The sequence below is a fragment of the Oculina patagonica genome, unplaced genomic scaffold (assembly GCF_052425735.1).
Source record: "Oculina patagonica isolate OP01 unplaced genomic scaffold, crgOcupat unplaced2, whole genome shotgun sequence".
Lineage (NCBI taxonomy): Eukaryota > Metazoa > Cnidaria > Anthozoa > Scleractinia > Oculinidae > Oculina > Oculina patagonica.
The window spans coordinates 218,600-244,734 of NW_027558036.1; the positions used below are offsets into that span (position 1 = coordinate 218,600).

At 38.9% G+C, this 26,135-nt stretch overlaps 1 protein-coding gene across 1 annotated transcript in view; it reads left to right on the forward strand.

Moving 5' to 3' along the window:
- The first annotated feature begins 10,937 nt into the window (after positions 1-10,937).
- LOC144640205 (uncharacterized) overlaps positions 10,938-26,135 on the forward strand; it is a 274,821-nt gene continuing 259,623 nt past the window's right edge. Inside the window, exon 1 of the mRNA XM_078499411.1 lies at positions 10,938-11,000. The gene's annotated coding sequence lies outside the window, so the exon portion shown is untranslated. The remainder of the gene's footprint in view (positions 11,001-26,135) is intronic.

Here is a 26,135-nt window from a genome sequence, read left to right on the forward strand (position 1 = left end):
CTGAAAATTACGTGTAGAAAGTAATCGACCGCCAAAAAAGTGGACATTGAGAGCCATAATCGATCGATGACTTTCGTGTCTATCTGTAAAGCCAGCATCGTACATGAAGGAGCATTCGAAAGCTAAATCGGGTTGATAGAATAAACAAACCATTTTATTGCTACGGGGTAAAAAAAAAAAAAAAAAAAAAAAAAAACCTTTACCCTCTGGGATTTGAACTCACGACCTCCGGATCCGCAGCTCTTTTGTGAGCTGTTTATTTACAATTTTAATACTTAACTAGATAGTTTTCAGAGCGAGTACATGAAGTTTGTATTCGTTATTGCTATTTCTACAGATTACTTACAGCAGTGTTTTTCGTTGTTTTACAGGTTGAACAGAAAGTCAGCTTATTGGTAACCACTAAGGACTACTAAAGAGAGATTCTTACATTAAATGTTAAAACATAGCTTATCATTAACTACAGTCACGATTGTGTTATTGATACACCATTTGAAAGGGAAAAGATACTGTGTTCCTTTCGCGTTGTGTAATTTAAAATCTTGAGCTATAATTTGTTTAATCATAGACTTAAAAATTGCTGAGATAGGAAGAATGTTGCTATGAATACGGTATTCTACCGCAGATTTTTGAATGGCATACCTTGCCATATGTAATAGAAAGTTGATTAAATGGATCTTATTCCTTATGTGCTTATTTGATTTCTTAAGTTGAATTCCAAAGAGGATAATTTGGTCTGTCAAAGTAATCGTTTTGTCTGAGATGTCACTGATATAAGCCTTTACTGTTGACCAGAAAGGCAGTACTGTTGGACACTGTAAGAACAGGTGGTCTATTGTTTCAGTTGCAGTGCAGTTGTGGCAAGTAATCGTGTGGTAGACGTTTATTTTAAAGAGTGAGTAGGCTGTGAGGAGTACACGGTGGGCTATTTTCCAAGCAATGTCCCCGTACTTATTGGGGAGCAGGGGGCAGTATAATGACTTCCAAAAGGAAGCATTGAAGTTCGGAGTGGGGTGAAGGTTCCGTTTCCAGTACTGTAGGCCGTGGGCCTCCGTGTTTGAGTCTTTCGTGAGTATAAGGTAGAAGAGTCGTGTAGTGAGGTTAGCAAGTGGAGTCCGCGGGGTGTTAAGGATAAAAGTAACTGGGGTGGTGGCGCGGTGGAATGTACACTGTGTGGAGATTAGGCGGGACCACGCGTCAGGGAGGGCTGCTTGGATGGTCTGCAGTTCCCGTAAAACCTGTTCCGGTGGGGTGTCCGGGAGGAGTTCGCATATAGCGCGGGCAGGGAGTAAGCCGGGGATAGCGAGGTAGCAGATGTCACGCACTTGCGTGACACCAGATGTAATCCAATGTCTGAACAAGAGCGTGTTGTCTAAACTGGTAATATTGGGGTTTAGGAATAGAGGTTCAGCCAAAATGTCGATGAGGGATGCGGGGAGTGGGTCCCGTGAAACATGGGGTTGGAGTTTTGTCCACGCTATTAATAGTTCCCTATGGAAAGCGGGGATTGACTGGTCGATATGATGGGGTTTGAAAGAGGTGGCTAAGGTTCGGGAACCCAGTGTGAACCCGGCTACACGTAAATAATGGGAGACGAAATATTTCCAACTTGCAGATTCGGGGCTAAGTAAACGACGTAGTGTAGTGAGGCGTAAAGCCGTTATTTTCGTCCCAATGCGATGTACGTTGAACCCACCCTCGTCGCGGGGTAGCGCGAGAATGTCACGGTTAACAAGTGGCTTTTTGTTAGACCAGAAAAAACGATAGATGGCTTGTTCGATGTCACGAACAGCCCATGGTGGAATTGTTAGAGCCGTGGCGTGATACCAGAGCACTGAGGTTAACAGTCCATTAATGACCAAAGTTTTGCCTTTAAAACTAAGATCACGGCAGGACCAAGCAGTTATTGTGTTATTGATTTTTGTTAGACGAGGTTGAATATTAAGACGAGTACAATCGATGTTCCCGAAGTATAGTCCAAGTATTTTGTCCGGTATGTAGTCATTGTACCAGTCGAAATGGAAGAGCTGGTCAGTGCGATGCCTAAAAGCACCGGACCAGAGCCCCTTACATTTGGAGTTGTTAACTCTTGCACCAGAAGCGCGTTCGTAGAGTTGTAGGGTATTAAATGCGTGACGTATTGAGTGGTCGTCGGTCAACAGTAGGGAGGTATCGTCTGCATATTGCGATAGTTTGGTTTCCTCTGTTGAGTTAGGCGGTTTAAGTCCATGAATATTAGGATTACGTCGGATGTGAATAGCCATTAGTTCTGCAGTTATAATATAGAGTGGGGCTGACAAGGGACATCCTTGTCTAAGCCCACGCTCGAGTGTGATGAAAGCGCTTAGCCAGCCATTAGTTTTTACACTGCTTGTTACATTGTTATAGATTATCTGGATCCACCGGACGAATTGTGGACCAAAGCCGAACTTGGTTAGTGATTGAAACAAAAAGGAATGTGAGACACGATCAAAAGCTTTCAGTTGATCGATCGAGATTAGAGCAAGTGGTACGTTATGATCGTTAGCATATGTTATGGCGTCTCGTAGGAGACTGACATTATCGTTAATGGTGCGGTTAGGGATACATGCGGTTTGGTTAGAGTGGATTATCGTGTGTAGAACAGATGTTAGCCTTACAGCAAGAGCTTTCGTTAGAATTTTATAGTCAGTAGTAAGAAGTGAGATTGGGCGCCATTGTGTTAAGCGGGTACGGTCTCCCTTTTTAAAAATCAGAGTAATAACACCGCGGGATTGTGAAAGGGATAGCATGCCATGGTGGTACGCAAAGTTGTACACCGCGGTAAGTTCGGGAGCGAGGATGTCCCAGAAGTGTTGGTAAAAATTAACAGTTAACCCATCAATGCCCGGGGATTTGTTAGGGATCATGGCCTTAACAGATTTGGTAAGTTCGGCACATGTAACTAGCCCTTCGCAACATTTGCGATCCCGCGGGTTTAAAATGGGGGTGTTTACATCAAATATTTCTTTTTGGGCGGTTTCGTCAAGTCTGTCAGCGGTGTATAATTCTTTGTAGAAATTGCGTGCTTCAGTCAGGATGTCATAGGGGTCGGTAATAGTGTCTAAATTGTCTTTCGTTAGTATTTTTATTGTCTGGTCAGCCTGTCGGGATTTTTCAAGGTTGTAGAAGTAACGCGTGCTCTTCTCACCTTCCTCGGCAAAGCGAGCTTTTGTGCGGATTTTTACCGATTCCAGGTCGTCGAGGTCAAATTGTTTCAGTTGCTGTTTTGCGGTGAGGTAATTTGCGACAGCTGCCGGAAGACCGGAAGCAGCTTTGTGTTGTAGGTTAACAAGCCGGCGTTCCAGGGTGGCGCGTTGTGTATTCTGGATCTTGCGTAGTTTTGAGGCATGGTAGATGGCTATTTGTTTAAAGTTGAATTTGGCTTTATCCCACCATATTAGAAGGTTATCAAAGTCAGCTTTTTTAGTTAGCCAATTATTCCAAAAGGCGATGAGCTCAGTGTTAAATGATGCGTTGTTAAGTAAATTGTTATTAAAATGCCAGAAACCTTTGCCACGCGGGGTGCGTGTAAGGTCGAAATGCATAGAGATTAAGTCGTGGTCAGAGTGTGGGTATGGGTTAATATTAGTTTTAACAGCTAAGTGAGAGATAGCATGAGCAATGTAAAATTTATCTAAGCGCGTTAGGATTGGTGAATGATCGGTGGGATGTTTGCCTGTCCATGTGAAAGCGTGCGTTGTCGGGTGTTGTACACGCCAGATGTCAGTGAGATTGTGTTTTGTAACAGTTGCTAAGAGCGTGGTAATTGCTGATTGTCTTGGTTGAGGGTTCCCTCCATGTTTGTCAAGTTTGGTGTTCGTTATACAGTTAAAATCCCCGCCGACAATGTTGGGGTGACTGGGGGACAAATATTGATCTATAGTGGAAAAAAATACAGTGCGTTCGGAATCTGTATTGGGGGCGTAAAGTGCGGTGATACGAAGAGTGGTTTCGTCAATTGTTGTAGTTACCGTCGCGAGACGTCCGTCACTGTCAGTTTTGCGGTCGAGTAAGACAAAGTCCAGGTTTGGGCGGAAGAGAATTGCAACACCACGTGCGTTATTGTCACCGCAGGACATTACAATTTCGCCGCCCCAGTCACGTTCGATGTCTAAGCGTATGTCGTCTGTCCAGTATGTTTCTTGAATTAGAATAATATCAAAATGTTTTCTTTTGAAAAAGGTAAAAGCGGCATTTCGCCGGTCGGGAGAGCGAAGGCCCCGAACGTTAATGCTAGCAAAAATGAATATAAATAGATATAAGGAAGAGAAAGAAATAAACAAACCTCTAAAGATATCCATGACTGAGTAAAATAAAGTTAAAAATTGTTTTCTGAGTGTTTGGCCTTACGGGCTTTCGAAAGATTAGGCTCAGGTTTGAGCCTGCTTCTTCGGCCACGGCGTTCTTCATTTGAGGAGCCACTAACGTGCTCACGCTTCCTGCCCGCCAGTTGTTCATTCATGTCAGTGTCCTTGGAGGTGGTGTTCACGCGGTCTTTCTCAGAGTATCCTAGGTCTTGCATAGTGAATCCGGGCGCTTCTTTCGCGGAGTCATAGCCATCCGTCGTATATCCGTTGGGATCGTCGTTGTCGTTTTCCATGTCATCTAACCATTTCGAGTTTTCCTTTTCCTCTTTCTCAATAGCAGCCAGACGCTCTGCTCTCTCCTCGTCGCTTGTGTTGTTAGTCTTCGTTTCCGGTCGGATAGTGTCGTTGTTGTTTACGCTGTTTTCGTCGGGCGTTTCATCTGTTTGAGGACAGGACTGTCGCATGTGCCCTTTCTCCCCGCACTTAAAGCAGGTCACAGACGGGCAGGCCGCCCGTCTGTGGCCCTCCTCGAAGCAAATGTTGCAGATAGGCTTTTGGTTGGAGTGGATCACACGACACCACTCACCGTCTATCTTCAATGAATATGGAATCGACGCTTTGGTCAAAACCATTCGCACAAGGCGGTTTCCGTTCTCAATGCCGGCTAGATCATGGCCGGTCTTGTACTTAAGTCGAATTACATCTGATTTGATTTCACCGTATTTTTCCAGCTCTTGTATAACTGCATCGTCGTCAATGTATGCCCGAAGGCCCATAATGGATACGTTGGTGAAAGTACCGGTGGGCGGGCTTGGTTGAATGTGTAGTTCCTTCAACTCGAAGCCGTCGCTCACCAGTTGCTCGGCTTGCTCTTTGGTTGCAAGTTCAACCAGGTACTCTCCAGACTGGAGCGCTTGAACAACGGTCACTGAATCTGCCCCGAGATCGCTCTCGATGCGAGATTTCAGGTCGCCGGCGGACACGTCGGCCGGCGCTCTAAAAACAATGGATTTCGCTTTTCGACCCGCCATAGCGGCGAATCGAGAGCAAAATTGTCCAAACACAAGCACTAAACACTTATGTTTTAAAATAATAAAGTTTCAACGAAGGATGGCCTAGGAAAAGGCTAGATTCGACGGATGCCACAGGGACGGACCAGACTGGCACCTTACCGATTGAGCTAATCCGACAGACGCTGTAATGCCCGTTGAATATATCCTATATCAATGTAATAGATATTGTGGAGTCTACTAAACTGCTACGAAACTATAACAGGATCGCGAAACTATTTTCTATTGCTAGAAAACAGATAATTTACTGTACTCTAAAGTAATTTTTCATGCCATGAGTAATGATTTTGCCCCGCTTTAAGATTATTATTTTTGTCGTACTGCTGACATTCAGTATAACCGCCCGGTATAACCGTGAGCTATTTAAATTTGTGTCGCACCTATAAACCGCCATAAACATTAGTACTTTGGCCGCTTATTCACTAGAATGAAAACATTGTAAGCTCCAGTGAAAATTAAATAAATGGGGAGCTCCGCTTTTAGGCTTGCCTAAATCTATATATTATTTTTATTATTCTTTTAATGAAGCACCAGTTGATATATACCTTTTTTTCTCCAGGGCGTCCGCTAGCGGGATGTTTTGCCGTAATATAATTACCTTAATATGCATACTCCAAAACGTTCAGTGTTTGGACTTCGCTTTTCTTCGGACACCTTTTTTGTTCGAACATATTTTTTAACTAATCAGCCTCGTCGCTAATAAAGCGCTTGTATTGCACGTTAACCGTACAACTGTCACAGGCAAAGGGAAAAGCCTTTCCTGTGTTGCTGTCATTTTTACTTGTTTTCTCACGATTTATAAACCAGTTTACTCACAGCAGCCTTTGACTGCTGAAAGTACTAAATTTATAATCTTTATATTCAGAGAAGACTCGACAATAAAGGAAGTCGTTCTAGGGGAGGAAATAGGCGCAAGCCGGAAAAAAAATTTCAGGGGTTCGAAGACATTTCTTGTTTATAGTGACAGCCAGAATTTTTTAACTTTAGAATTACTGCATATGTTCTTTCACGGCGGTTGTTCTATCGGCCATACTTTCATTTTGATTTAGGTCAGAGAGCTAAAAATAGCGAGTAAATCATTTGGGACATCAGAAAGAAAGTAATTTTAAGATTCACCCGGAAATTTTCGTTTTTAAGCGAGAAGAGGTATCGTAAATAGTAGCTTGTTTACCTGTGAAATGCATTGGCGACCTTTCGGCAGACTTGTCTGTCCCGTGCAAATATATTAGAAAAAAATTAAATCGAAGCGTACAAAAAAAAAAGGTCAAAAAATTGAAAACTTCAAGCTCCCATCAATCGCCGATATCACCTTTTTATCATTTTCCCCTTGGTCAACTGGGACTCATGCACCGAGTGCATTTTTATGGTGCACAGGGCTGACAAATATGCCGAACGGCTGTAAATGCATCGCAGGTGTAAAGAAAACCAAGGTTTAATTTTAAGATTTTTAGAGTAACGTTTCTCTTAACCTAATTTTAGGGTATTTTTAGTGTTTTGAAACACTAATATTGCTTAAAATGGAAAATCGCGTTTTCTAGCCGAGGGAAATGCGCAAACGTAGAGATAAACACTAAGCTCTCAATTCGCCCTTTTTTCAGTACGTTTAAGGCTGGTTCTCATATGATCGCCCCGATCGTCTCTGTCGCTTCTGTCGTTTGCAAAGTCTGAGGCGATCGTAGGCGATCGAAGCGATTGGAAGCGATAAGGGGGTTCTCATATGATCGCCCCGATCGTCTGGTACATGCAAAATAGGGTTAATCAACCAAGATAATAATTCATGATCTTTTCTTTGTTCCCGCATATGAATATTTGATTTTATTCCGATCAACGCACGTGTGTTTTTTCAAAACTTCGATATCGCTTATGCTAGCCTTCGATGCAAAGGCAAAATTCGTGGCCTCCTATCTTCTCATTATTGCCGTTTTACGGCGAAGAAGCAAAAGGGAGGCCAAACGGAAACGTAGTTCTGGGTAATACTGATGCACCATGGGACAGTTTGGATCGCCTCGATCGTCTCCCTCTGTGGCAGTAGTTCTCATATAATCGTTTGCGATCGCCGCAGTCTGCGACCGATCGCCCGGATAGAACACGGGCGATCGAAGCGATCGCGATCGCCCCGATCGTCGCAGACGTCTCTGTGATGTTCTCATATGATCGCCCCGATCGCAAGCAAACTTTTTGAAGCGACAGAGGCGACAGAGACGATCGGGGCGATTATATGAGAACCAGCCTTTACTGTCTATGGGTCAAGGATGTTATTTTTCGTTTGTCATCCTATTCTCGAGATAAAACGGTGAGGCTATAGATATTTATATTTTTCCTCGCAGCAACCCCTGGTGCGTCTTCTTCGCCGATTCTAGGGAAACAATGCTTTTGAATGGACCATGACAGTGGTTTTTGTTGACGCAAGTAATTTCGCTCAGTCGTGTTCTTTAAAATTCTGTAAAGTTTGACACACATTTGGAGAGTCCCATTTTCTGGGCATAAATTATGGCGTTAAAAACGTATAAAAATAACGAAGTAACATTTATTAAATTTTAACCCAGTAAGGTATATTAAACTCAATAATAATTAACGAGCGCTAGCGTGCGTTTCGTCGTAAGATATAATTCAGGAAACAGTTATGAATTTTTAAGAGCACTATATTGAATGAATTTTACGCCATATGTTATGAACGACAAGAAAAAATAAACAAACAAAAAAACAGCCCAAAAGTAATTATTTTAAACTCTCTCGTGCAATATTTCAAAACTTAACTAGAGAGATCAACGTTAATGATATACCCTTTATGAATAGTTAACATAGTAAGGTACACACAAATCAATATTTTATAACGAGCGTGCTTTTCGTCGTAAGAAATAATTTAGAAAAAGTTATGAATTTTTAGAAGCATTATATTGATCGTTTTCACTGTCACGCAGATACAAATCGAAAAACCAATCAGTGAATGAAGTCAAGAAAACGGGATATTATAGGAGATTAATAAAGAAGACATTTCTCCAAATATTAGGTGCGTGCGTTATCCCACACTTCACTTAGGGACTGTTCATTTTTTATGAGATAGGGGGGGCTGGTGGGATTTGAGGGGGGTCATCCCAAAAATATTGGCTTCAAAGGGGGGGTCAGCCAAAAAAATATGGACTGTAAGGGGGGTCACTAGAAATAATTATACTTTTAAGTGTTGTAAAGAGACTTCTGTAAGAGTAAAAAAGCTTGCCAGAATGCCCAAAATAACATTCCTGAGGTTCTGAAAATTCAAATTTTCCAGGGGGAGCATCCCCCCGGAACCCCCTACTTTGTTATGTACCAAACATCATTAACTTAACCCAACAGCTTATTGGTTACAAATGCAGACAACCCATACTAACAGATGGCATCCACAATAAACAGTTGAGGTAATGCCAGCTATTTGGGGTTGTGATTTTTGTACACTGATATATTCTTAAGTCACAAGGCTCGATATATTTTAATTTCACTTGAGTATTGTTTGTTTTTTTTTTTTGTTTTTTTTTTTGGGGGGGGGGGTCATCGAAAAAAAATTGGATTTCCAGGGGGGCCAGGTAAAAATTTTCGTTGAAAAAGGGGGGCCATTATATATAACAGTGACTATCTATGAAATCCCACCAGCCCCCCCCCCTACCCCATAAAAAATGAACGGTCCCTTAATCGTCGAAATGTTTTGCATAAATTTTCAGAGCCCTGGAGCTCTGAAAGTAGGTAGTAGGTAGTTGGAAGTCTTCGGAAATCTTCCATCCTCGGATACCCAGGGGCAGTTAGTGGGGGCGACGTGCAGCTTATCGGGACAACGGGATTTTCGGGCGAAAGTTTACAACATAGAGCGTAACAGCCCCTGGGCACTTTGTCTTACCGAACCAGTTCCAGAAGCGTTTGAACTCCTTCCACCTGATTGGCCACAAAAATATTTTTGTGGCCAATCAGAGACGAGGACCGGCCAGGAGACTCTGATGTCTTCTTACACGAAGTTGTTTTCCTCATAGACTCGTCGTGGATGCTCTGCCCATCAATCGGATGCTATTACATGGAGAGTCTCAGAAAAAAATAAGCCTTAGACGACTGCCAGTTCTACACTATTAGTTGCGCGCTTTTTAATAGTTATTCAAGTAAACAACAATTCTTATTATTTTTCTCGGTCGTTGCCCGACTTCTGGAATTTGCCACGGTCTGGGTACTTCACTGCACGGGCCACGCGTTAGCGAAGATATCGCTGTCGTCACCTATTGTTATTTTGTTGCCAGCTTGACAGATAAAACAAAGGGTTTTTGTTTAATTTGTTGGATATTTAAATAACAAAAACAAAACTTATAAACAAGAGGTGCTCGCGTATAGTTTTAAAAACTTTTGGTTTCCTTGCGCTATGCTACATTTAACATATTCCCAGGCCTCGTTGTTTTGTTTTTGTTTTGCTTTTTTATCTGAGACCCACGTAGTATCATCCGATGGACGGGCTTAACAACAACGACGAGTCTATGAGGAAAACAACTTCGTGTAAGAAGACGTCAGAGTCGCTCTTCTGGTCAACCTCGCTGATTGGCCACAAAAATATTTTTGTGGCCAATCAGGAGGAAGGAGTTCAAACGCTTCTGGAACTGGTTCGGTAAGACAAAGTGCCCAGGGGCTGTTACGCTCTATGTTGTAAACTTTCGCCCGAAAATCCCGTTGTCCCGATAAGCTGCCCGTCGCCCCCACTAACTGCCCCTGGGTCTCCGAGGATGGTTACAGAGCCAAAAAGGTAAGTGCTAAGTGTTATCGAGGTACACCCATCCAGACCCTCATGAACGTCGAAGGCATTAGCTGAAAATTTGAATTCATTACTATGATAAACAAAACAAAAACTGTTATCGTCCACAAAATGTAAAAGGAAGATCAGCTGCTAGACGTTGCACTTTCTCGGTGTAGAATATTTCGTATTTCCGCTGGAAGATACGACCCAACAATAAAAGAAAAAGTTTGCCACCTTTCAGGTAATTTAAACTATAGAATTTAAAACTGTTTTTCAAGTATAAATCTAACTGTTTCACGCTACGGTGCAAAAAAGGTAAGTGTTAAGTGTTATAGAGGTACCCTCATTCAGCCCCTTGTGAACGTCCAAGGCATTAGCTGACAATTTGAATTCATAATTATGTGAAACAAAACATAAACTGTTAACATCCACAAAATTTGGAATGAAGAGTAGCTGCTAGACGTAACACTGTCTCGGTGTAGAATATTTCGTATTTCCACTGGAAGATATATACGGCCCAACACTACGAGAAAAAGGTTGCCACCTTTCAGGTAATTTAAACTATAGAATTTAAAACTATTTTTTAAACTATAAAATTGAACTTTGTCATGTTACGGAGCCAAAAAGGTAATTGTTAAGTGTTATCGAGGTACGGCCCCATTCAGACTCTCGTAAACGTCCAAGGCATTAGCTGACAATTTGAATTCATAATTATGTAAAACAAAACATAAACTGTAAACATCCACAAAATTTAGAATGAAGAGCAGCTGCTAGGCGTTACACCTTCTCGGTGTAGAATATTTCGTCTTTCCACTGGAAGATACGGCCCAACACTACGAGAAAAAGGTTGCCACCTTTCAGGTAATTTAAACTATAGTTTTCTTTAAATTGTCATTTAAAACAATATTGTAATTTCAGTTTATATACGAAAACAGAAACAACGTTAAAACAAATGCAAGACTGGTTAAACAGCTAGCACCTGATGAACACTGGTGTTTGCAGTGCTTTCGAAATAATGGGCTGGAATTAAATAAATGGCAAAAAACATATCAGCTTTCCATGCGCTTTATCGCTCATCCTATTCTATACAAGGGTGATCTGGGTAACAATATGCTGTTGTTTTTGTTACTGGCCCTTGCCCGCTTTGTGAAAGCTTAAACTTTCCCCAAGCATGAAACATTTTACGCTTTTTAAACCTTTCATTATATTTCGCGCCTCTTGCCCGCGCACAGTACCAGTACAGCAATTTTATCCACACTCAAAGAAGTTAAACTCTGACTTCAAGTGCAGATAAACATTCAATGAGAATAGATGTTTCGCCAGTTCCACGCAAATGTCTTAAAGTCGAAAGGAAATTGCTGATAATGATTTACCGCAATATAACAAAAAGGAAGAACCAGTCCTCTCGTTTTTTACCGAAGTACTGAACTTTTGTTTCTGTGAGATTAAAGGTGGCAAATCATGAGTCAGAAAAAACTGCTTAAGACCGTTAGACAAGCGGTGAGTTTTGCAATGAATGTCGACTTTTAAAAGCGTTTAGCATGATTATCTTAGTAACTGTTTAAGTCTAAACTGTTCTTCTTAAAGTAGTCTATTATATAATTGTGAAGTTGGTACTTTTGGAAAAGTTCAGGGAGCGAAATTTATTTCCTTTTTTTTATTTATTTCCCGTGTATAAAAGTATAAAGTGAAGGGAAGACTATAAACAGATCTAGGAAATTAAAATTAAAACCTGCGAGCTTGTCAAAACTTTAAATTTGAATAGTTAGATCATGAATAATGCCACTCTGAAAAACATCTCCACCTTTTCTTAAAAAAAAATGGTCCTGTAACAAGGTGGCTGATTCAGGACTGAAAATGAAAACGTTACTCTGGTTTAAAAATGTTGAAAATGTTCATAAACGTTTCATAAAGAACGTTTCGGCTAAAACTTTAGTCTTCATCAGGGGGAAAGTGACAAGGAATTTGTAAAAAGCACGCTTTTATACTATGTAAAATCGGAGCTAATTATGTTTTTCCCTCAAGGCTAAATTTGAAAACTCGTGCGGCAGATGCATGCCACTTTACGACATTTTAAGAAAATTTTCAACATTTTGAAACCAGAGTAACGTTTTTATTTTCAATCATTTCCACCTTTGATATTTATTTTCTAATATTCGCGAAATAAAAATTCAAACAATATCCTTAGCCTGGAATAATGTTACGGAAACATTGCCCCTATCACTGTTTTAAACTGAAACCGAATACAACTCGGCAATAACCAACTTCATCAATGTATGATTTGTAAATCCCTTATGGAAATGTGCCAGCACAGCCAACAGAAATGTTAATGGTCTCAGAGAAAGAGAAAAGCAGGAACACAAAGGATGGATAAATGTATCTGTCACTGCACGCGATCCGTAGCTTATATAAAAAAAAAACAGCGGCATGGCAAAAGTTTCGGAATCTTCAGATCTTCATCACTGTGATAAAAATACCTACACGGGTATTAAATAAGTCAGTGTTTAGTATATAGCAGTTGTGTGCTATATGCATGTCCTGCTTCGCATTTTTTTTTGACAACCACAGAAGTGGTCTCAGTGCACAAGAAACATAACCTTCCCAAAACGGTAGAAAGTACAAATAATGGTATCGTATTTTATGGCTGTGTTAGATTTTCAAGCGTGACAGTAAGCAAGCGTGACATTTAGTGTCCATTATATTTAGCAAGCGTGACTAGGTGTTTCGTATGTCTGGCACGCTAAGCCTCATGGACTGTGTGAGACCTCGGGCTTAGAGAATTTTGCTGGACATGTCTCGTCCTCGGAGTCCCAGGGGGACAGTTAGTGTGGGCGAAGAAAAGGCGAAACTGCGAGAAAAACAAATCGGCGAAGAAAAGTTGGAGCGATAGAAAGGTGCCCCTGGGGAAAGAGTCTTACCAGGTGAGTTCCAAACAGCTCTCTGAATGCTGCCTTCTAATTGGGCAGAAAAAGTTATTTGTATTCCCTTTGTATATCTCTGCCCAATCGGCAAGCAGTAACTTTAGAATTACTGCATGTGTTCTTACACGGCGGTTGTTCTATCGGCCATACTTTCATTTCAATTTAGATCAGAAAGCTAAAAAAAGCGAGGAAATCATTTCGGACGTCAGAAAGAAAGTAATTTTAAGATTCACTGGGGATTTTCCGGTTTGTGCGAGAAGAGGCTAGGTATCGTAAAAAGTGGCTTGTTTACCTTTGAAATGCATTGTAAGTAATTTATATGGGAAAAAACTTAAATCGAAGCGTACAAGCCACTAATTTAGCTTCGATACTTTTAACCCAAAATAAAATGGTCAGAAAATTAAAACCTTCAAGCTCTCATTAATAGCCGATACCACCTTTTAAATCATTTTTCTGTTGGTCAAATGGGACTTTCATGCACCGCGGCGGCGTGCATTTTTGTGGTGCACGGAGCAGAAAAATATGCCGAACGGCTGCCAATGCATCGCAGGTGTAAAGTAAAACTAGGTTCAATTTTAGGATTTTTAGATTAACGTTTCTCTTACTTTAATTTTAGGGTATTTTTAGTGATTTGAAACCCTAATATTGCTTAAAATGGAAACTAGCGTTTTCTAGTCGAAGGAAATGCGCAAACGTAGGAGTAAATAGTAAGCTCTCAATTCGTCCTTTTTTGGTACGCTAACTGTCCATGGGTCAAGGATGTCATTTTTCGTTTGTCTTCTTATTCTCGAGATAAAACGGTGATGCCATAGATATTTATATTTTTCCTCGGTGCAACTCCTGGTGCGTCTTCTTCGCTGATTCTTCGGAAACAATGCTCTTGAATGGACCAAGACAGTTGACGCAAGTAATTTCACTGAGTCGCGTTCTATAAAATTCTGTAAAGTTTGACACACTTTTGGAGAGTCCCATTTTCTGGGCATAAATTATGGCGTTAAAAATGATCGCGGCGATGAAAATGTGTAATTCAGAGGACCCGAGTTAGGTCGGGTATTTAATATTCAGAACCTCTCGCGTTCCAATCAGGATTCGTCTTGGGATTCTCAAAGCGGGCTCTGAAAACGAGGTTCGAGTCCAACTTTGTATTGATGTCAAAACAGGTTTTGAAAGCAAAACATTGAACATATTATTCCGATAGTAAAATGTTTATCGGTTCAAGTTCAAAGCGTGTTCTCGCTTTCTAAGGGAAACTGATCGAAATGTTATGTTCAAAGCGTGTGTATGCTCGCTTGTCTTAAGGAAACTTGTTGAAGTTTTCATGTACAAATAACGAAGTAATTTTAATCCAGTCAGGTATATTAAACTCAATATTAATAACGAGCGCTAGCGTGCGTTTCGTCGTCAGATATAATTTAGAACATAGTTTAGAATTTTTAAGAGCACTATATTGAATGAATTTTACCCCATATGTGATAACGACAAGAAAAAACAAACAAATAAAAAACAGCCCAAAAGTAATTATTGTAAACTCTCTCGTGCAATATTTCAAAACTTAACTAGAGAGATCAACGTTAATGATATACCCTTTATAAATAGTTAACGCAGTAAGGTGAACACCAATCAATTTTTTATAACGAGCGTGCTTTTCGTCGTAAGAAATAATTAAAAAAAATTTTTGATTTTTAAGAGCATTATATGTATAGATCGTTTTCACTGTCACGCAAATACAAATCGAAAAACCAATCAGTGAATGAAGTCAAGAAAACGGGATATTATAGGAGATTAATAAAGAAAACATTTCTCCAAATATCAGGTCCGTGCGTTATCCCACACTTCAGTTAATCGTCGAAATGTTTTGAACAAATTTACAGAGCCCAGTATGGAGCTGCCATATCCGAAAATAGCGTAAACATCTGGAACTTACATTGGCTTATTTAGGCCACTGATTATCTGTAATGGACAAACAAACATTAACATGGTCAACTTCTCTAATGTCTTAACACCACAAGATAAACATATATTTCATGACAAACATGATTGTAACCTTATGTCGCGCACCGCCATAATTCTGAAATTGAAAATGCGCCGGTTTTCGAACGAAGGCCGCTATTGAGCTGAAAAGTTTCAAACAGACATAATTTTAATACCTCTTATGCCTGATGTGAAAAAAAAACACGTTAGGGACTCTTTAGGTTTGTATATTAGTACTATTAGTACGCAAAAACGATCTATTGAATGAATTTCACGCCCTATGTTATGAACGACAATTCAGTCCAAAAGTAATCATTTTAAACTCTGCCATGCAATATTTCAGAATTGACTAGGACAGATCAGCGTTTTTTTTTTTCTGAGGAAAGCATCTGCCCTCTGAGGTGAATTTAATCTTTCATTGTTCTTTTAGCCAGCAAAACACCATAAACCAGACATGAACGAGGGTCTGAATGGGGTTTAGTGTTTAGTGTTATTTGCACATAACTTTTTAGTGTTTGCTGTTAGATTGGCCAATTTTTTAATGCTTACTGTTTTTGGAGAAAATGTCGTTAAGTGTTAAGAGGGTGTTTCGTAAAAAATACATAGTCTTTACACTGTAAACATATATCTTTCGCATGTAAATATAACGACGAAAATATGGTCGAAAATTTTCGGATTCAGTCTCCTCAGAAATATTCGGTAGTCTTCGGACATCTTTTGTAGTCTTCGGAAATATTCGGTAGTCTTCTGGAATCTTTGGTAGTCTTCGGAAATCTTCCGAAATGATCGGGAATCGTCGGAAAATGACCGAATACTTCTTGATATACCAAAAAAATAATAGTGGCCTTTTTGGAGCCGTTTTTGTTTCATTTCTGGATAAAATTCACTGCCAGTGTTACAGTGAATTTTTTATTGTTAGTGTCAAAATACCTAAAATGTACCTGTTTCATGTTACGGAGCCAAAAAGGTAAGTGTTAGGTGTTATCGAGGTACTCCCATTCAGACCCTTAGCTGACAATTTGAATTCATAATTATGTAAAACAAAACATAAACAGTTAACATCCACAAAATTAAGAATAAAGAGCAGCTGCTAGACGTTTAACTTTCTCGGTGTAGAATATTTCGTCTAACCGTTGGAAGATACGACCCAACACTACAAGAAAAAGGTTGCCACCTTTCAGGTAATTTAAACTAGAGTTTTCTTTCAATTTTCATTTAAAATAAGATTTTAATTTCAGTTAATATACGAAAACAGAAACAACTTTAAAACAAATAATGTAAGACTGGTTAAACAGCTAGCTATAGCACCTGATGAGCACTGGTGTTTGTGCTTTCGAAATAATGGGCTTGGATTAAATGAATGGCAGAAACCATGTTAGCCTTCCATGAGCTTCATTGCTGATCCAGATCTAAACAAGGACATCGATCCTGTTACAATTTGCTGTTGTTTTTGTGTCTGCCTTTGCCCGCCTAATAATTATATATAACGGCTTGAACTTTCCCCAAACATGAAACATTTTACGCTTTTTGAACCTTTCATTATATTTCGCGCCTCTTGCCCGCGCACAGTACCAGTGCAATAATTTTATCCACACTCAAAGAAGTTAAACTCTGACTAAAAGTGCAGATAAACATTCAATTGAGAATAGATGTTTCGCCCGCTCCACGCAGATGTCTTTAAGTAAAAACGAAATTGCTGATCATGACTTACCACAATATAACACAAAGGAAGGACCAGTATTCTCGTTTTTTACCGAAGAACTAAACTTTTGTTTCTGTTAGATTGAAGGTGGCAAAGAAAAAAATGCTTAAGACTGTTATACAAGCGGTGCGTTTTGTAATGAATGTCGGCATTCTTTCGATTCTTAAAAGCGTTTAGCATTATCTAGGTAATTGTTAAAGTTCAAAGTGTTCTTCTTAAAGTAGTCTACTATATAATTGTGAAGTTCTTACTTTTGGAAAATAAAAAATTTAGGTAGCGAAATTTATTTCCTTTCGTGTATAAAAGTGAAATAAAAGGACGGACTAGAAACAGGTCTAGGAGATTAAATTAAAACGTACGTGCTTTTCAAAGCTTTAAATTTGAATAATTAGACGAATAACGTTACTCTGTAAAAACGTTTTAACCTTTTTTAAAAAAATGGTACGGTAACCAGGTGGTTGATTCAGGATTGAAAATGAAAACGTTACTCTAGTTTAAAAATGTTGAAAATGTTCAACGTTTGTCCCAACGATTTGGCTAAAACTTCAGCCTTAATCAGGGGGAAAGTGATAAGCAATTTGTAAAAAGCACGCTTTTATACTATGCAAATCGGAGCTAATTCGTTCTGTCCCTCAAGGCTTAATTTAAAAACTCGTGCGGCAGATGCATGCCACTTTTACGACATTTTAAGAATATTTTCAACGTTTCTAAACAAGAGTAACGTTTTTATTTTCAATCATTTTCATCAGATTTGATATATATTTTTTAATTTTCGTTTTGAGCGAGAACAGGTATCGTAAATAGTGGCTTGTTTACCTGTGAAATATTTTGACGACCTTTCGGCGAACTTAACGTTTCTCTTACCCTAATTTTACGTTGTTTTATTGTTTTGAAACCCTAATATTGCTTAAAATGGTAATTCGCGTTTTCTGGCCGAGGGAAATGCGCAAAAGTAGGAATAAATACTAAGCTCTCAATTCGTCCCTTTTTTCAGTACGTTTACTGTATATGGGTCAAGGATGTTATTTCTCGTTTGTCTTCTTATTCTCGAGATAAAACGGTGAAGCCATAGATATTTATATTTTTCCTCGAAGCAACTCCTGGTGCGTCTTCTTTGCCGATTCTACCCAAACAATGCGCTTGAATGGGCCATGACAGTGTTTTTTTTTTTTGTTGAAGCAATGCAAGTACTTTCACTGAGTCGTGTTCTTTAAAATTCTGTAAAGTTTGACACACTTTTGGAGAGTCCCATTTTCTGGGCATACATTATGGCGTTAAAAATGTATACACATAACAAAGTAACATTTATGAAATTTTAATCCAGTAAGGTATATTAAACTGAATATTAATAACGAGCGCTAGCGTGCGTTTCGTCGTAAGATATAATTCAGGAAACAGTTATGAATTTTTAAGAGCACTATATTGAATGAATTTTACGCCATATGTTATGAAAGACAACAGAAAAACAGCCCAAAAGTAATTATTTTAAACTCTCTCGTGCAATATTTCAAAACTCAACTAGAGGGATCAACGTTGATGATATACCCTTTATGAATAGTTAACGCAGTAAGGTACACACCAATCAATATTTTATAACGAGCGTGCTTTTCGCCGTAAGAAATAATTTAGAAAAAGTTACGAATTTGTGAAAGCATTATATTGATCGTTTTCACTGTCACGCAAATACAAATCGAAAAACCAATCAGTGAATGAAGTCGAGAAAACGGCATATTATAGGAGATTAATAAAGAAGTCATTTCTCCAAATATTAGGTCCGTGCGTTATCCCACACTTCAGTTAATCGTCGAAATGTTTTGCACAAATTTACAGAGCCCAGTATGGAGCTGCCATATCCGAAAATAGCGTAAACATCTGGAACTTACATTGACTTATTTAGGCCACTGATTTTCTGTACTGGAAAAACAAACATTTAAATGATCAAGCTCTCAAATGGCTAAAAATCACAAGACAAACATGTATTTCATGACAAACATGATCGTAACCTTATGTCGCACACCGCCATAATTCTGAAACGATAATTCCAAACGGAGGCCGATGTTGAGCTAAAAAGTTTCAAACAGACATAATTTTAATACCTCTTAATACCTCTTATGGCCGAAAATTTTCGGTTTTCGCCTCGGAAATTTTCCGTAGTTTTCGGACATCTTTTGTAATCTCCGGACATCTTCCGTAGTCTTCGTAAATCTTCGGTAGTCTTCTGGAATCTTTGGTAGTCTTCCCGAATCTTCCGAAATGATCGGGAATCGTCGGAAAATGGCCGAGAACTTCTTGATATACTAAACAAAATAATATTGGCCTTTTTGGAGCCGTTTTTGTTTTATTTCTGGATAAAATTCACTGTTACAGTGAATTTTTTATTGTCAGTCTTAAAATACCTTAAATTTAACTGTGCCATGTGTTACGGAGCCAAACAGGTAAGTGTTAAGTGTTATAGAGGTACACCCATTCAGACCCTCACGAACGTCCAAGGCATTAGCTGACAATTTGAATTGATTTCATAATTATGTGAAACAAAACATAAACTGTTAACATCCACAAAATTTAGAATGAAGAGCAGCTGCTAGACGTTACACTGTCTCGGTGTAGAATATTTCGTATTTCCACTGGAAGATACGGCCCAACACTACGAGAAAAAGGTTGCCACCTTTCAGGTAATTTAAACTATAGAATTTAAAACTATTTTTAAACTATAAAATTGAACTGTGTTATGTTACGGAGCCAAAAAGGTAAGTGTTAAGTGTTATCGAGGTACGGCCCCATTCAGACCCTCATGAACGTCGAAGGCATTAGCTGACAATTTGAATTCATAATTATGTAAAACAAAACATAAACTGTTAACATCCACAAAATTTAGAATGAAGAGCAGCTGCTAGGCGTTACACTTTCTCGGTGTAGAATATTTCGTCTTTCCTCTAGAAGATACGGCCCAACACTACAAAAAAAAGGTTGCCACCTTTCAGGTAATTTAAACTATAGTTTTCTTTAAATTGTCATTTAAAATAAGATTGTAATTTCAGTTTATATACGAAAACAGAAACAACGTTAAAACAAATGCAAGACTGGTTAAACAGCTAGCACCTGATGGACACTGGTGTTTGCAGTGCTTTCGAAATAATGGGCTGGAATTAAATAAATGGCAAAAAACATAGCTTTCCATGCGCTTTATCGCATATTCTGTTCTATACAAGGGCGATCTGGTTATAATATGCTGCTGTTTTAGTAACTGGCCCTTGCCAGCCTTTTTTTGTTTTAAATTTCCCCAGACATGGGACATTTTACGCTTTTTGAACCTTTCATTATATTTCGCGCCTCTTGCCCGCGCACAGTACCGGTGCAGCAATTTTATCCACACTCAAAGAAGTTTAAAAACTCTGACTTAAAGTGCAGATAAACATTCAGTTGAGAATAGATGTTTCGTCAGCTCCATGCAGATGTCTTTAATTCAAAAAGAAATTGCTGACGATGACTCACCACAATATAACACAAAGGAAGAACCAGTCCTCTCGTTTTTACCGAAGTACTAAACTTTTGTTTCTGTGAGATTGAAGGTGGCAAATCATGAGTCAGAAAAAAAATACTTAAGACCGTTAGACAAGCGGTGAGTTTTGCAATGAATGTCGATTTTTAGCATTATCTTTGTAACCGTTAAAGTTCAAGCTGTTCTTCTTAAAGTAATCTATTATATAATTGTGAAGTTCTTACTTTTGGAAAATAAAAGTTTAGGTGGCGAAATTTATTTCCTTTCGTGTATAAAAGTGGAATAAAAGGAAAGACTAGAAACAGGTCTAGGAGATTAAAATTAAAACGTGCGTGCTTTTCAAAGCTTTATATTTAAATAAATAGATCATGAATAACGTCACTCTGACAAACATTTCCACCTTTTTTAAAATGGTCCTCAATGATTGTGAAACAAAAACGTTACTCTTGCTTAAAAATGTTAAAAATGCTCATAAAATTTCGTAAAAGTCCCAACATTTCGGCTAAAACTTCAGCTTTCATGAGGGGGAAAGTGACAAGGAATTTGTAAAAAGCACGTTTTTATACTATGCAAATCGGAGCTAATTATGTTCTGTCCCTCAAGGCTTAATTTAAAAACTCGTGCGACAAATGCATGCCACTTTAACGACATTTTAAGAACATTTTCAACATTTTTAAACCAGAGTAACGTTTTTATTTTCAATCATTTCCACCTTTGATATATATTTTCTTATGTTTGCGAAATAAAATTTCAACAATATCCTTAGCCTGGTATAATGTTACATAAACATTGCCCCTATCACTGTTTTAAACTGAAACCGAACACAACTCGGCAATAACTAACTTCATCAATGTATGATTTGTCAATCCCTTATGGAAATGTGACAGTCAAACCAACAGAAATGTTAATGGTCTCAGAGAATTAGAAAAGCAGGAACACAAAGGATGGATTACATGTCATCGCTGAACATTTTTTTCCCGAAAGTTTAAACGTCCGAACATTTATTCATTCAAATCACTAATAAAACGCATGTCGTGCACGCACTCTACGGTAAATCGTAGAGCTGGTACAGATAAAGAGAAAGTCTTTTTATCTGCTGTCCCTGTCACAGGGGGGTTGGGGGGGGGGGGTGGGGGTGTGGGGGCAACTTCCCATACTACTCCTATATGAAATCTGAGCGATGCTCTCACAACTTGCAAAGCAATCATCGGGGCGGTAATCAGCGGATGTCTCTAAGGCGCATGAGCAGATCCTTTCTTTGTGAACTTGCCAAAACAATAACAACATGGGACCAGTGGGAAAGTTCGATATTATTTTTTTATTGTAGTAAAAAAAGGTTTTCTAAGTTTTGTCTTTAAATCAGCGAAAATTTCTCCGGAAAGGTTCTTGGTGTCAATGTGTGGTGTTTGTTATGAAATAAAACCATCACGGAAATGGTGATGAAAACGTGGCGATAGAATATTCCCGCGCCGGTCGGAGCATGAGCTATAGGATAAGTCGAGTTTTTCTAAGTTAAAAGCTAATATCTTACCACTAAAGTCTTTTTTTTTATCACTCTGTTTACTTCTTTCGTTGTTCGATCACAATACATGGGTAACCAGGCTTTTATTCAACCGAGAAGACCTGGATGCTAAACTAATTTGCATTTGGAGTGCCCCTGGCCACTCCCCGAAAAAAAGCACCATTTCATGCCTTTGGGGGTAGGTATTCCTACATGTGGACCACTAAGCTAATTTGCATTTGGGGCTATGTGTATAATACCATGGGTAGGAAGATAATCCCTTCTTTCGTGTGAAGCTCGTAAGATCCAAAGGTGTCCATTTTCCTTATAAGGAATGTAAAGGTGGCGCACCTGGGGGTTATGCAAAGGAAACCATTCATTCACACAGGGAGTGGGATGAGGTGAACATGGGTTTACCCGAAGTCGTTAGAGTCTTGCTTAATTAAATGGTTGAATTTTGCGACTATGAATTGGAGATAAGAACTATTAACATCACCTTTGAAGTAAATTGAAATAATACGGGCTCGCCCGCGGCCCGCTCTTACTACTTTTCTTTATTTTACTGTCATAATCTGACGTTCTAATGTCGAGAGAAGTAGTGAGTGGAGAAAATAAAGTTTTATCGGCTACATTCCAAAAACAGTAGTGGACTCTCCGACGATAATAAATTGCCCGCCGCATGTAAATAATTGTATTATATATACGAGTCGAAAACATTAAACAAAGAAGCGCTCTTACAAGCTTAAATTCGTCAAAAAACCTGCATAAAAACTAACATACCCTATGCGGAAATTTTTCTTATTTATTTTATTTCAAAAACTCAGTCATAAAAGCCGATTTTTCGAAGCTTAAATATTCACAACAAAATAAGTGAATAGATTTGAATATTCATATTTATAAGTTGTGACCACACAAACACACGCATGGAGTTCAACGCCTGTGTTTTCCCGTTCATGCTGCACCGGTAAAAAGTCACTCGTTGGTTTTTTAGGCAATTTAAGACAACCCCAGCTTACTCCATAGCGAAAGCCTTGAAAAATAACGACAACGACCACAAAACTATCCGAAATTTACATTTTTTTTCCACCGTTGAGTTGCGAACACCTCCAAAATAAACCAAAATTCATTTCCGGTTGCCAAACCTTTTTTTCGTCCATGTGGGGAAAGCCTCAAGTTTGTCGTCTTTTTCATTCCTCACTAGGGGATTGAGAGTGCTCGTTGATCTTACGAGCTCAACACGAAATAGCCCAATTTCGATATATTAAAATTCATCCTAAAACAATAGACCTCAGGACGAGGCTCCGTTGACTAAACTATAGAGTTTGTGGGGTTTATTCCCCGGAACCTCGTTGTGATGTCTATTGTTTTAGGCTGAATTTTAAAATATCGAAATTGGGCTATTGAAAAACAATACCCATTGTTTGTTCGGTTTAGTGATTGGCCAAAAACCAAAATCTCCTAGCAACAGTAAAAGTTTTTCCTACCCAGTGTTTTTATTATTCGCCGTAACACCAAATGCCAATTAGTTTAGCATCCAGGTCTTCTCGGTTGAATAAAAGCTTGGTTAACCATGTGTTGCGATCGAACAACCAAAGTAGTAAACAGAGTAGTAAAGAAAAGACTTTAGTGGTAAGATATTGGCTTTTAATTAAGAAAAAAACTCGACTTATCCTATAGCTCATGGTCGGAGCTATTGTTCTTGCTGTATTGTTTCGAGGTTGTTTGCTGACTTGGTCGTTCTTTGTTTTACCTCATTTACAATCCCCATGTGGGCCAGTTGAAAATCGTGGTGCAATCATTTGCATTTCAGCACTAAAAAGTAGCACGGCATCACAAAATTCTGGGTTCTTATAACTACACGACGATGACGAAATTTTCGGATAAACACACTGCTTTTAGATTTTTAGTTAAAAGAATAGAATCCCTTTATAATAAGTGATTTCACGGCATGGTAGTCGTGATTGCCATAGCTTCCATTTCGCGGGAAAAGATTGCCTGTTGCATCATCGTCCAAAAACCGCTGAGTACATCGTGAATTGATCGCGTTGCAAGTTGTGAAAGCATCGATACTCGGTCCCAGACGTCGTTTCTATCCCCCCCCCCCCCCCTGCCCTGTCATTTTTCCTTGTTTGTCTACGAGTTCAAAACCAGGTTACTCACTGCATCCATTAACTGGTGGTAACTGCATTCAGAGAAGAATCAGGAGAGGAGTTAGGCAGGGCTGTCCTCTGTCTCCCTATCTCTTTATACTTGGAGCAGAAATTTTAGCTGCCCGAATAAGGCAAGACGAAAAAATTGAAGGAATCGAAATATTCGGAACAGAACACAAAATAAGCCAATTCGCAGATGATACGTCAATGTTTCTAAAAAACATAGCATCAGTGCAAAGTACAATCGAAACAATCGGACAATTCGGTGATATATCTGGTCTTCGGCTAAATATAAAGAAAACTAAAGCAATCTGGCTCGGACCTTGGAGGTTTAACAGAAAAAACCTCTGGAACTAGATTGGACAAGTGAACCGGAAAAAGCCCTCGGAATCTTTATTTCATATGACGATAAGAAAAACTACCAAAAAAACGTTGCAGCGAAAATCGACAAGTTAAATACAAAGCTTGACATCTGGAGGGGCCGCAAACTCTCCCTTTTCGGTAAGTGCCTTATTGCAAAGAGTATGGGCCTTTCACAATTAGTCTACTCGGCTTCGGTGCTTGATGTAAATTCAGACGATATTTCAAAAATCAAGAACTCCGTCTTTGGCTTTATCTGGAACAAAAAGCGGGACAAAATTAAACGGGATGTTTTATGCCAAGACTACGGACGGGGTGGACTACGTGCCCCAAATCCAACAATCTTATTTAAATCCCTACGTCTAGCCTGGATTTCAAGACTTTTAACTTCGGACCAAAGTCCGACAGAAACTTGGAAATCTATTCCATTATATTTCTTCAAGAAATATGGCGGACTAAACTTCCTCCTTCGGTGTAACTATGATCTAAAGTTTCTAGAAGAATCTGAAATTCCGACTTTTTATAAGCAGATACTAGCCAACTTTCTTGAAATAAAGTCTCTGTATAAGCAAGAGGAAGACGCCCTAGAACTTATCCTTTTTAATAACAAAGACATTCGGATTGGTGGCAACTGCTTTTATCGACAAGAATGGAGGGACAAGGGAGTCATTTCAGTCTTAGACATCTTAGACGACAATGGAAAATTGCTATCTTTTCAAGATTTCCAAAGTAAATTCAATATCAAATCAAATTTTCTAAGCTACTTGCAGGTAACTTCGGCCATCCCAAAACGCCTGCTTCAAAAAGCAAGATCTATCACCTTCAATGAGGAGGACACAATGGCAAATGACACCAATTTCCAGCTGAGCCCCACACTAGCAATTAATTTACTTAAGATGAAATGTAAGGACTACTACTGGTTGTATATCAATAGCTCTACAACCGAAGCCTCCGGTCCAAAAAAGTGGGGGCGGGAACTCGGCCCTGAAAATATAGACTGGAAGTCCAAATTTGCTCTTATAGGACTAAGTCAGTCAAGAAAACAAATTGAGGGAATTTAATTATAAACTCATACATAGAACACTTGTAACCAAAAAGGAGCTGCACATGTACGGAATAGAAAATAACAACATATGCTTTTACTGCGATGAATCGGACTCGATTTTGCACACCTTCCTTGAATTCCGCTATTCTTTATCTTTTATGAACAAAGTTGTGGAATGGTTTAACCAGACTTATAATTGTATGCTGTCTCCAACACACATAGAGAAAAAATTTGGCATAGAGTCAGTTGGCTGTAACGACAACAACAATCTGGAATTGAATTATTGTCTTTTATTTGCCAAGTATTACTTGTACTATCAAAAGACATTCGCTAAGCCATGTATTTTCAACGAGTTCATCAAAAAATTTAAGTGGAAGCTTGAAATTGAAAAGTCTGTTAAAAGGTAGTATTGTAAACTATAAAAAACAATCTTGTTGTTTTCTCCTCAAGTAATGTGTTTTACGTAACGAATTTAATATGATGAAACGCTGTAATCTCTCTTAGTGAGATCTGGGCCTATCGTATTTTAGTTAAGTATTAAAATTTAAGATTAGAAAAAAAAAAAGAAAAAAAAGTTCATAACAGTAGTGTCGTTAACTACGATTGTAAATGTATATAGGTTTTTTTTTCTGTTAAGTATTATGTTAAATTAAGTTAGTTTAAGTTAGTTAGTTAGTTTTAGGCATTCTGTTGTGTTGTAAAAGGACTTTTGCTGTCAATAAAGTTGTGTTGACTATTCAAAAAAAAAAGTCCTTCTAGGGGAGGAAATAGGCGCAAGCCGGAAAATAGTTATAGTGACAGCCAGAATTTATGCTAGTTGTTCCCAAACATTATTGGTCTAGCGAAA